At 33.0% G+C, this 11,048-nt stretch overlaps 1 non-coding gene across 1 annotated transcript; it reads right to left on the minus strand.

Moving 5' to 3' along the window:
• Positions 1-9,197: 9,197 nt before the first annotated feature.
• LOC122098106 lies at positions 9,198-9,304 on the minus strand. The gene has a single exon (XR_006145665.1). It is a non-coding gene; the product is annotated as a U6 spliceosomal RNA (small nuclear RNA).
• Positions 9,305-11,048: the final 1,744 nt, after the last annotated feature.

The following is an 11,048-nucleotide window of genomic DNA, read 5'->3' on the forward strand; positions in this document are numbered from 1 at the left end:
ACAGTGGTTGAGCTGCTGGGTGCTATACAACCAAAGTCCTGTCTAGCAAGCAGAGAACTCCTGGATAGAACCCTAGTAATACTCCTGTCTTCCACCAAAAAGCCTAAATAAGTTTGTCCTATTTGAACATCTAATTTCAAGGCCACTGACAGATCAGAGATGGTGACATTCTCTTTAAAATTAGGTATTCAAAAGAGACAAAGTTATTTAGGCTTGAAAGAATTGAAAAGGAAGGAAAATGCATGTGATTTTTGTTAGCTCCATAATTCTTGAAAACATAAAATGCATATATCCATTTATGTATATATATACATGTATGTAAATATATGTACAAGTAGTTCATCTCTTTTCTGTGTAGCAAATTGTACAAATGAATCTGCACAATCACTACTCAAAGGCATGAATAGACAAAGAGAGGGAGCAAAGAACTCATATTCAGGAATCTATGGCTAGCCAATAACCCTGAAAATCTTTACGTCAGTTTGCATTCATCAGTTACTGCAGTACAGGGACAGTAAGGCGACAATGGGATATCAGGCAGAAGAAATGAGAGAAATGAGAGATGAGAGATACAAATGGTACAATATTCTTTCTGATGGGTAAGTAGAATTTCCAGTGTGTGTGTGTGGGGGGGGGTGTATTACATTTTCTTCATTCATTTCTCTTGAGGGGTATCTGGGCTGATTCCGTGAGCATGGTTGTGCTGAAACTTTAACTATATCCTGGTTTGTAAACTTTCAGGTAAATACCTAGGAGTAGAGTTGATGGATAATATGGAAGTGGGTAGTCAAAAGAGAGGTGAAGGGCGAAAAGGTAGAATGAACAAGAGGAATTGGTGGAAGTGCAGAAAGGAATCCAGTAAATTAAGAAGAGTGAAGGAAGATATTCATAGAGGAGGGATGGATGAGAATGTTGAAAGGGTTGGCATTGATCAAAGTATACTGTACGTATTAATTGCTTTATTTAATGATAACTCAAAATAATGATTAAAAATCATGTCCCTAAAATGTTATTCAATTAGAAGCAAAGCATGAGAATGTGGTCAGATCATCTCTAGGGTCTATAAATCCTTTTTTGTTAGGATGAGTTTTAGAACAACAGTAATGATGCCTATCATCTGAAGAAAATTTAATGATTTCCAGCTATTTAAAATAATCATTTTAGGAGATATGGCTCAAGTGGCATTCCCTACCTTGTGACCAAAGCTCTCAGATATTAAATTCAAGACTTGATCTTGAACGTAAGTAAAAACAATCAATAAAAGTCAAGCACTTTCCTGGGCACTGGTAGCTCATGCCTTTAATTCTAACTTTAATCAGAAGGCAGAGATCTGGGGATCTCAGTACAGTATCAGCTTGGATAGTAAAGTCTGTGCGATTCTTGTCTCCAGTACACTGCCAAAGAAAGCTGGAAGTGGATTCGTGGCTTGTAGCCTACAGCATTAAGCTCAGGAACAGAACACAAGCCTTGAGTTAAAGCCTTAGAATAATGTATATGTATATATATATACATATATATAAATGTATATATATAGATATAGATAGATAGATAGATAGATATAGGTATATATATATACACAAATGAAGTAAATCACTCAAGTTCTCAACCTTCCATTTCCCTAATCTTAACTCTAATCCTGGTCAAAACCCTAAGAGTAACCTTGATGATAATAGTAACACAATCCTAAAATTAATGGAAATTACTCGAGTTTAGATACATCCTTACAGATACCCATTGTCTTTGAAATGATTTGCAATTAGCTCCAAATCCTACAGATTCTCTAACTTGGACTCTGAAATCTATTTTGTTCCCTATTAGGAATCATTAACCTCAAATCCTCATATCATGAAAAATACCATAGTTTCTATTGATCTTAACTTTTACTGAACTCTTGTATATCCAATAAGAAGCTGTGGGTTTACTTAAAATCTACTGTACTTCCAAACCCTAACTATATATCTAAACCTTACTAGAAACCTAACTCTAAATTTAACACTATTGAACCCTGAATAGGAAAATTAGGGAAACTCTGTAGCTTTTGTTAAATTTTGCACCTACTTTATTTGAAAGTGTTAGTAGAAACTCAGTTTTACCTTAAAGCTTAATGTTCCCTAACCATAAGCCTAAACTGAATTAAGAAAGTAAACCTAAACCTAGAACTAATGGCCTTTGGAGTCTAAAAGCCACACAAATACATTAGTTTATCTTCATCCTAACTTCAATTCAACTCATCTTTCTAAAAATAGTTTGTAGTTTCACTCATTATCTTGTCTTTATTGTAACCCTAACCCTAACTGGAATATTGATGTTAACCCTCACCCTAATCATACTCTAATCTTAATATTATTAGTAGTTTTCTATTTCACATTCATCCTAATTCTAACTCTACTTGTTATTCGAAGATTTACTTTCAGTTTGACCCTAAATTTTCCATTTCCCTAATGCTTCCACTAAGCCTAGCTGGAACTAAAACCTAACTTTCACCCTAATAATGATCCAATTCTAATGTTTAAGAAAAATACTCTAGTTTTTAATCATTCTAATGAATACTTCAGTTTTCAGTATGGAAATGAATTTCATTTTGCCCTAATTCCCACAAATTTTCTGACTCTACCTCTAAAGTTATCTTGTTCACTAACATGAGCCATTATATTACTTGTCCTCAAATTCTCTTACCAGGAAAAATACTGTAGTTTCCATTGATTCTACCTTTTCCTGAACCACTGTATCTGAAAACAGTTTCAGATTTACTTACCATCTAGTCCATTACTTGACGCTAACTCTCAACCTAAACCTTGCTGGAAAACTCTCATTAATCACTATAAGAATGATCACTGAATTATAAATATAATGATAATGTTCTAGTTACTATTCAGCCTCACATATTTGCTTCTACTTGTTAGTGAACACAATTTTATACTAAAAGCTTTCTTATTCATAACAGTATATATAATCAGAAGAAAATAGTGACCCTAATCTCAATCCAAATTATATGACAATACTAACACTAACACAAGTACACTAGTTTTCACTCATCCTTCCAAATATAGGTTTCATTTTTTCCAATATCTTAGTCATTTTCTAACCCTAAACTTAATCTTTCTTAACTGGAACATTGAGAATAACAATCAGCCTAATTGTAAGTAGATTCTAATATTAATAGCAATACTCTAGTTTACATTCATTCTAATTCTTATCAGGCTTATATTAAAATTTACCTTCAATTTGACCCTCATTTTTTTTCTCCTTCACTCTAAGCCTAACAATGGCTTGAATCCTAACCATAACCTTGACACTAATCATATCCCAGTTCTTAAATTTATGAAAAATTCTCGTTTTGTGCAATCCTAACTGAAATTCCACTGGTAATTCTTGAAATAAATTGCAGGTTTTCTGTAAACTCTATAGACTTTTTCACTCTTAACTCTGACTGTATTTTGTTCCATAACAGGAATCATTATACCCATTGATCTCAAATCCTGATATTATGAAATACATTGTACTTCCATTATCCCAGCTTTTCCTGAATTCCTAGAACCTAAAAAAAAAGGTTCAGCTTTACTTAATATTTAACGTTTCTTTTTTTTTTCTTTTGTCAGTCGTGGGGCTTGTACTCTGGGCCAGGGCATGATCCCTGAGTTCTTTAGCTCAAGGTGTATGTTTAACCAATTGAGCCACAGCACCGCTTTTGTGTTTTATGGTGGTTAATTTGAGATAAAAGTCTCATGGACTTTCCTGCCTGGGCTACCTTTGAACTGCGATCCTCAGAAAACAGCTTTCTGAGTAGCTAGGATAATAGGCGCAAGCCACTAATTTAACCCATTTCTTTACTCTATCCTCTAACCCGGTTAACCAGAAACCTAATCCAAATCACATTCTGATTTAACACCAAATGGTTAATGTAAGGAAAATTGTCTAGAGTCTATTCAATCGCACATTTTTTTTGGCTTCTACTTCTTATTGGAAAACTAAAATTTACCTTAAAGCTTATCCTCCCCTAACCCTAACCGGAACAAAAAAGTATCTCACACTTTAAACCAAATTATTTCTGAATGTTTAAAGTAACACAGACTGGTTTTCATTCATTCTTGCTATTCATTCTTCTTAAAATATGTGGCAGTTTTATACAATGTCTTACATGTTTTTCTAATCCTAACCCTGCTCTAACTGGCACACCTTGCCTAATCCTAAGCATACATATAACCGAACCATCATGTTAATAACAAGCGACTTTTTTCATATTTATCCTAACTCTTGCTCAGTGTGTAGGTCTAAATTTTACTTGCATTTTGAACATAAATTTTTAAGTGTTTTTCTATTTCCTGTCAGGTTTTATTTTTCATTATTTTTGGAAAAATTTGTTTTGTTGAAAAGATGCTTTAAAGAAGGATTAGTTACATGTGTAAGGTAAGGAGTACGTTTCTTGTTGAGCATTGTTATCCACTTCTTTCTTGTTCTCCCACTATCCCATCCCTCTCCACTTCCCTTATTCCTCCCTCTCCACAGTGTAAACTTCATTTTCAACATAGTGTCGTGAGTATTATTGTGGCAATGGGTCATCCTGTGATGAACCTAAATTTTCTATTTCTCTAATCCTAATTCTAATTCTGTCTGGGAACCTAACCCTAACCATAATAATAATGATAGCTCAATTCAAAAGTTAACAAAAAATATTCGTTTTTATTCATCCTATTAATTCAATGTATATCTTGAATTAACTTGCAGTTTAGCTTAAATCTTCCAAATTAGTTTATATGCCCATATATAAAGATGTAATTTTATGTGAAAAACAGAAGATCTTTGGAGGAATGAGTAATGGACGGAAATAGAGGGAATATAATCGAATATGTTAAATATATTTTGGAATTGTTTCTTCTGACAATTAATATCCATTATCAAAATAACTAAAACTTAATAACGAACACACTGCCTTCTAGTGTTATTTAAGAGAGCCATGATCTGTCTTCTGAAAAAAAAAAACTCATGTTAGATAAACTTTGTCCATGCATAATTTATATTGTTGGCCAATTATTTAACTTAATGAATAAAAATTTATCGAATAAGATTCCATGACAAAAACATATAAAACAGTTACTTAGCAATTATTTGAGAAAAAGTTATTGTCATAAGTTTTAGGAAACTGAATTGCTATTTCCCTACAAAGCAATGAATTAGGTTTACTAATCTAGTATTTGTAGTAAGTTTAGAGAACATAATTGGCATGAAAAACAACTAACTATACATCTTGTTTCTTGAATGAGTGATATTTTAAACATTGTCTTTTATTCAAATAAATACTTAGGTTTACATTTCAAAATAAGTGCAATTTTTTCTCCTTTCAGAACTAGTACTTACCCTGCAATTAAATGTACAAGCATATTCAGATATTTAAAAGCTAAATTTTCTATGTTTTATATGTAGCTCTACATATTCAGAATGACATGATTTTTTTATTCATAAATGTCTAACCTCAGATTTTTGCTTCATCAGTATAAATTGTCTCATGAGGTTGTAGTGAAGGCTCCAGTTACCAGAGTGGTCAAAACCATTTCCTGAATTCTAAATCAAATCATTTTTAAGCTTTGATAATATCATTTATGGTCTCTTCAGAGCAATTAAGCTAAAACAAATAATGCTTTTTAAACATTTCACTCACATTGTAAAGAATATTAACATAGGTCAAAAAGAGACTATTTCAGACTCATCATATTTTGTGATCTTAGTGTGAAGAATGTAGAGAGTACAAGGTCCTTATACTCAATAAATAGTTTTGGTTAAATTAAATCATATATCTGGATTTCTAATTTGGAGGTTAATCACATGGAAACAGGAAAATATTAAAAAAATTACTTTGGAATCAACAGAAAATAATATTTGTGCATGAACCACAGTTGCTTTATTAGTTTGTAGTTGAACACTGGACGTCTAATTATATCTTGGCTGTTGTTGCGAATAATGTGAATAACAATGAACTACAGATATATTTATGAGTTACGCAGAGAGAAATAATCACACGATTGGTGGGTCAGATGATATTTCAACTTTGGATTTCTTTAGAAAACTGCATACTACTTTCTACAACGAGAACACTAACCTGTATTTTGACCAAGAGTGTAGAGAATTTCCCTTTCTCCACAGTATCGCCAGCCAACATTATTACCTTTTGAGGTTTTTAAAGGGCAGGTTTTTACTGTGTGCAGTACCCAAGACTGGCCTTAGACTCCAACCTCCAATCACTTGGAATTACGAACATTTACCACCACACCTGGTTCCTTGGATATTTTTGATGAGTTATAATAGTTAAGAAGTAGTAACATAGTAATTTTGAATTGCATTTCTCTAATGACTTCTGCTCACAAAGCATTAAGCTAGCATAGAAGTTATATTAAATACAAATTTGTAAATCCACCGGCGATTTTCAGGGCTTTTTGGAAAACATGTCTATTCAGAACTTTTGTCCATTTTTAATCAAGTTTCTTGTTAATTTCATCTTTAATCTCTCTATAGAAAATCAATAATTAACTCAATGTAGTTGAAAGGAAAAATTTAAGCATCTCCTAACATTTAAAACTTTTTAATAGCATGATATTGTTTAAATCATTTTCTGTTAACGGTTGAGACTACATAATTCAATTTAGTTAGAACTTTTACAAGGCTATATATACTTTATTTATTTTATTTTGATTGTTCTTTCCAAAGCCTGCATGACTAATTTAACTTGGTTTCTTTCGGCCTCATGTACTACAGATTTCAAACTGAAGACTAAATGGAAGGAAGCAAACAAAAAATATATTCCCCTTCAACTGATGATACCTCTACAAGAATGAGGAAAGTGTTCAACCTTCTAAGGACCTATGACAGAATATCAAAAAGACAATTTATTCTTCCAGGTCTTCCTTATCTTTGTGATGTAACTTAAATGATGTAAAACACAATATACTGCTCAGATACTTTTATCTTTTATCTATTTTGCACATTTTCATATGGATTTCACCTCGGGCTACAACATTCCTTCATCGTTCTGTCCCTGATATTTTTACACTATCACGACAAAAAATAACCAGTTTGATGTACAGCATGAGAAGTTATCCACTTGGCTTCCTTGGAAGCAGAGCATGGTAGATAGATATTACTTCTGGTTGCTCATAATACATGTAATGGTTTCTGTACTACTTATCACATTCTATTTATTATTTTAAAAAGAATGCTGGCTAAACTCAAAGCTCATTCATAGGTTTATGTTAAGTGTTTCACAACTTTTATTCTCTTAATTCTTAAGATAACATCTGTTATAATGCTAATGTTATTACCATTGTATTGTTGGGAAAAATTGTAGTTAAAGACAGTAAGTGCATGGCCCAAAGACACACACAGTGAGGAAGGAAATGAGTCAAAGTTTCCAAAATCTTTCAGCAATACAAAAAAGGTGGGTAAATCTCTCCATTCTCTTACACTCTCAATTCAATATTCATATTGTTCAAGAAATAATAGCATAGCAAATATTGCCCATGGTGATTGTTTACTGTCACATTTTCTCTTCAACACAGACTGTGTTTGGGACATTGGGTTATCATGCACAGAGCTGTGCTTACAAATTGAGGTCCAAAGACAGCCAAATTTCTTCTTTTTCACAGTTCCAGTTTCTTTTTAAAAAAGTACTTATACTTTTAAATATCATCACTTACTATTTTTTAACAGTCCCCAAATAAATTAAATTGACATATACTTACTCCAAAAGGCTTTCAAATTAGGAGATGATAAAACAGGCCCCATGAAGTAAATTTTCCTTTATTTTTAAAATTATTCTAAAAGACTTGTGCTGGCTGGTCAGACCTATCTACTCTGAATGTTTGCTCAGGAGACTGAGATATGTGGATAACACTTGGGAGCCAATCAGGGCCAAAAAAAAAAAACTTCATGAAATGATTTTTCAAAATGTTTAATGAACTAGCAAAGAGCCAGGAATTGAGATGTAGCTTATATAGTAGCTCACCAATCTAGATAGGAAAGGCCTAGCAAGACCTTGAAGTCTTGATTTTAAACTGAGCACGCCAATATACATGCATGGCATGTTCGCATGCACGTGCGTGTTTGCTTTCGAGCTGCTGCACTCTCAAACACACACATTTATTCAAATTGCCTTCCTATCAGTGTTCTGCATTAATTTCTTTGTTAACGATATTATATGAGTAAAATAGAGGAAATAAACTCTTCCATCTCAAAAATGTTTATATGTTTTTTATTGGAATAATACTGTGCAGAGGATCCCATTTACATGAATAAGGAAACTAGTACATTTCCTAACAAGCAATGTTACCTCCTCCTTTATATTTCCCCTACCATCCCTCCCTCCCACCCACACAAGTACACTCCCCTCCCCTTTCCTGCCTCCGCCTAAATTGTAAAGGTCATTTTTCAACATAGTGTCTTGTGCATCTCATTGTTACAATGGGTCAACCTGTATCCCTATTTGAGCATTTTTCCCTTCCCCTCCCCAAATTAGAGAAGCATACATACAAGATGTAAGTGCACCAACTTCAAATACAGAGAAAACAGGGGTTATAGCATGGGGAGAAACATACAAAGAAACAAAAAAATGACATTGCACCTTATAAGTACGTTAGAAGCAATAGCAAGAAACAGAAAAACACTTCTGTCCCTATCTTGGGGTTCAATTTCTTTAATATCATCTTATCTGATTATATGCACATATCTTTTGAACTTTTCTGCTTATCCCAGACATACATTCATTATTGAAAATAAGGGAAATCATGGGACCTATGTTTCTTTGGACTTGGCTTACATCACTCAATAAATTTTTTTCCAAGTCTTTCCATTTCCTAACAAATTGGGCGATGTCATTCTTTCTGATGGAGGCATAGAATTCCATTGTGTATATATACCACATTTTCTTGATCCATTCATCTAATGGCGGCATCTGGGTTGGTTCCATATCTTAGCTATCGTAAATAATGTTGCAATAACCATAGTTGTGCTGGTAGTTTTAATATGATCTTGTTTATGATCATTTGGGTAAATCCCCAAAAGTGGGATTACTATATCATAGGGGACTTTTATGTGGAATCTTTTGAGGAACCTCCGTACTGCTTTCCAACGTAGTTGAACAAGTTTACACTCCCACTAAGAGTGCAGTACGGTTCCCTTGTGGCCACATACCTTTCAGCATCTGTTGTTGTAAAATTATGGAACGCTCCACAAATTTGCATGTCATCCTTGCGCAGGGGGCATGCTAATCTTCTCTGTATCGTTCCAATGTTAGAGTATGTGATGCTAAATTTAACACAGAACATTTTTATATATAAAGTATAATTTTTATTGATTTTATTAAACTAGACATTTCAATAAAAATTATGTTCAAAAGAATTGTTGTGAAATTTTAGAATCATGTCTGTCTTACATAAGCACACCTTTAAGAATAAAATCAAGATAGACATGTCAAAAACAAAATAATTCCAGATATTTGTAGTTCAAGAGATGTGTAAGAGGATGAATTCAATTATTCTATAAAAGGCACCTGTCAAAATGAACATTGCAGGAAGTGTTAAGGTTTTTTAAAGTTTTAATGTTTTAAATATGGTTAATTTTGGGATTTTACTTATATATGCCAAAAATAGGACTGTTAGGCAGGTATAAAACTTTTCTATAAAGTATTTAAGATTTATGGTAGCAGACATTAAATGCTAAGTATGTACATTTCAGAGTTTATGGAAACTTTATTAATGAGAATTTGCAAAGACTTTGTGTAAAGAAGCAGAGTGAAGAGTTAAGACTTTAACTACACAGTTTCTGTTAAATCTTTAGGGATTCCTTACTTTATTTGTTAGCAAGGAATAAATGATGATATAAGCCATAATATACACATGTATGTTACTATTCACATAAATACATATATACATGTATACATGCACACATAGACAAAGACACATAATTACAGCCAACACAAGTTTCACCAGTTGTTGAATATGCCTTAAATGGAATACTTGGAACAATATATGTTGAAGATGTATTTGTCTCTTAGAGTTATTTTACCACTCCTCTTATCTCTTAAAACTGGTAGTTTTAGAGAGATTTGACTTACAAAATGCAGTACAAGTGATAGCAAGTCACTTGGAAATCTCAGTAAGTATAAGTCATATGGTGTCTCCCTGCTCCTCATGGAATGCAAACTCTTGTAGACACGCTCAACAACCAAAGTAGCAGGACAATGCCCTGGTAAAGAGTAAAGTTATAAGGCTTTAAATGGCATCCTTACTCTTTTTCCAACAGCCAGCATGAATTCCTAGGAAGATGAGATAGTCCTCAGGAAACTGGACTCTACATATACATTTAACTAACCCATGTGATAATTCCTATATGAGAAATGCTGACTGAGGTCTTGCTGATTTCCTGGCCAAGAAAATAAGAAAAAAAGAAAGTACTTTTAATGTTTTAAAGTTTGAAAATTATTTGTAACCTGTCAATAAATGTGTAGAACACAATTATACCAACTGATAAAAAAAAATGATGGCATTTCATTTATGTGCACTTGGACTTGGCCTATGATTTTTGGTGTGTCTACACAAGTACAATCAGCATAAATCAAGCCAGCATTTGTTCATTTAAGATATAAGGAAAGGATACTGGTTAACCCATTGTAACAATGAGATATACAAAACACTCTATCAGAGGATGGGTGAAGAAGGGAGGTGGGGAGGTGTGAAGGGAAGGGATGGTAGGGGAAAAACAAAGGGGGGGTAACAATGCTCAATAAGAAATGTACTCATTACCTTACTTATGTAACTGTAACCACTCTGTACAGTATTTATAATAAAATATATATTAAAAAGATACAAAGAAAAATTCTGTACTTATTTGAAGTTGTGTTTGTCACTAAATATAAGTAAGGTATTGGTTTTAGGACCACAGGCTTATTACTTTGGATACTCAAAATCTTTACATGAACACAGTATATTATTTGCATTAGAATCTGACCACAAGCTAGTGCAGTATAATTGTTATGAGAATTTTTACTACATTCTATATTTGCA

This window comes from Dipodomys spectabilis, unplaced genomic scaffold (assembly GCF_019054845.1).
Source record: "Dipodomys spectabilis isolate Male_0828 unplaced genomic scaffold, ASM1905484v1 ptg000458l, whole genome shotgun sequence".
Taxonomy (NCBI): domain Eukaryota; kingdom Metazoa; phylum Chordata; class Mammalia; order Rodentia; family Heteromyidae; genus Dipodomys; species Dipodomys spectabilis.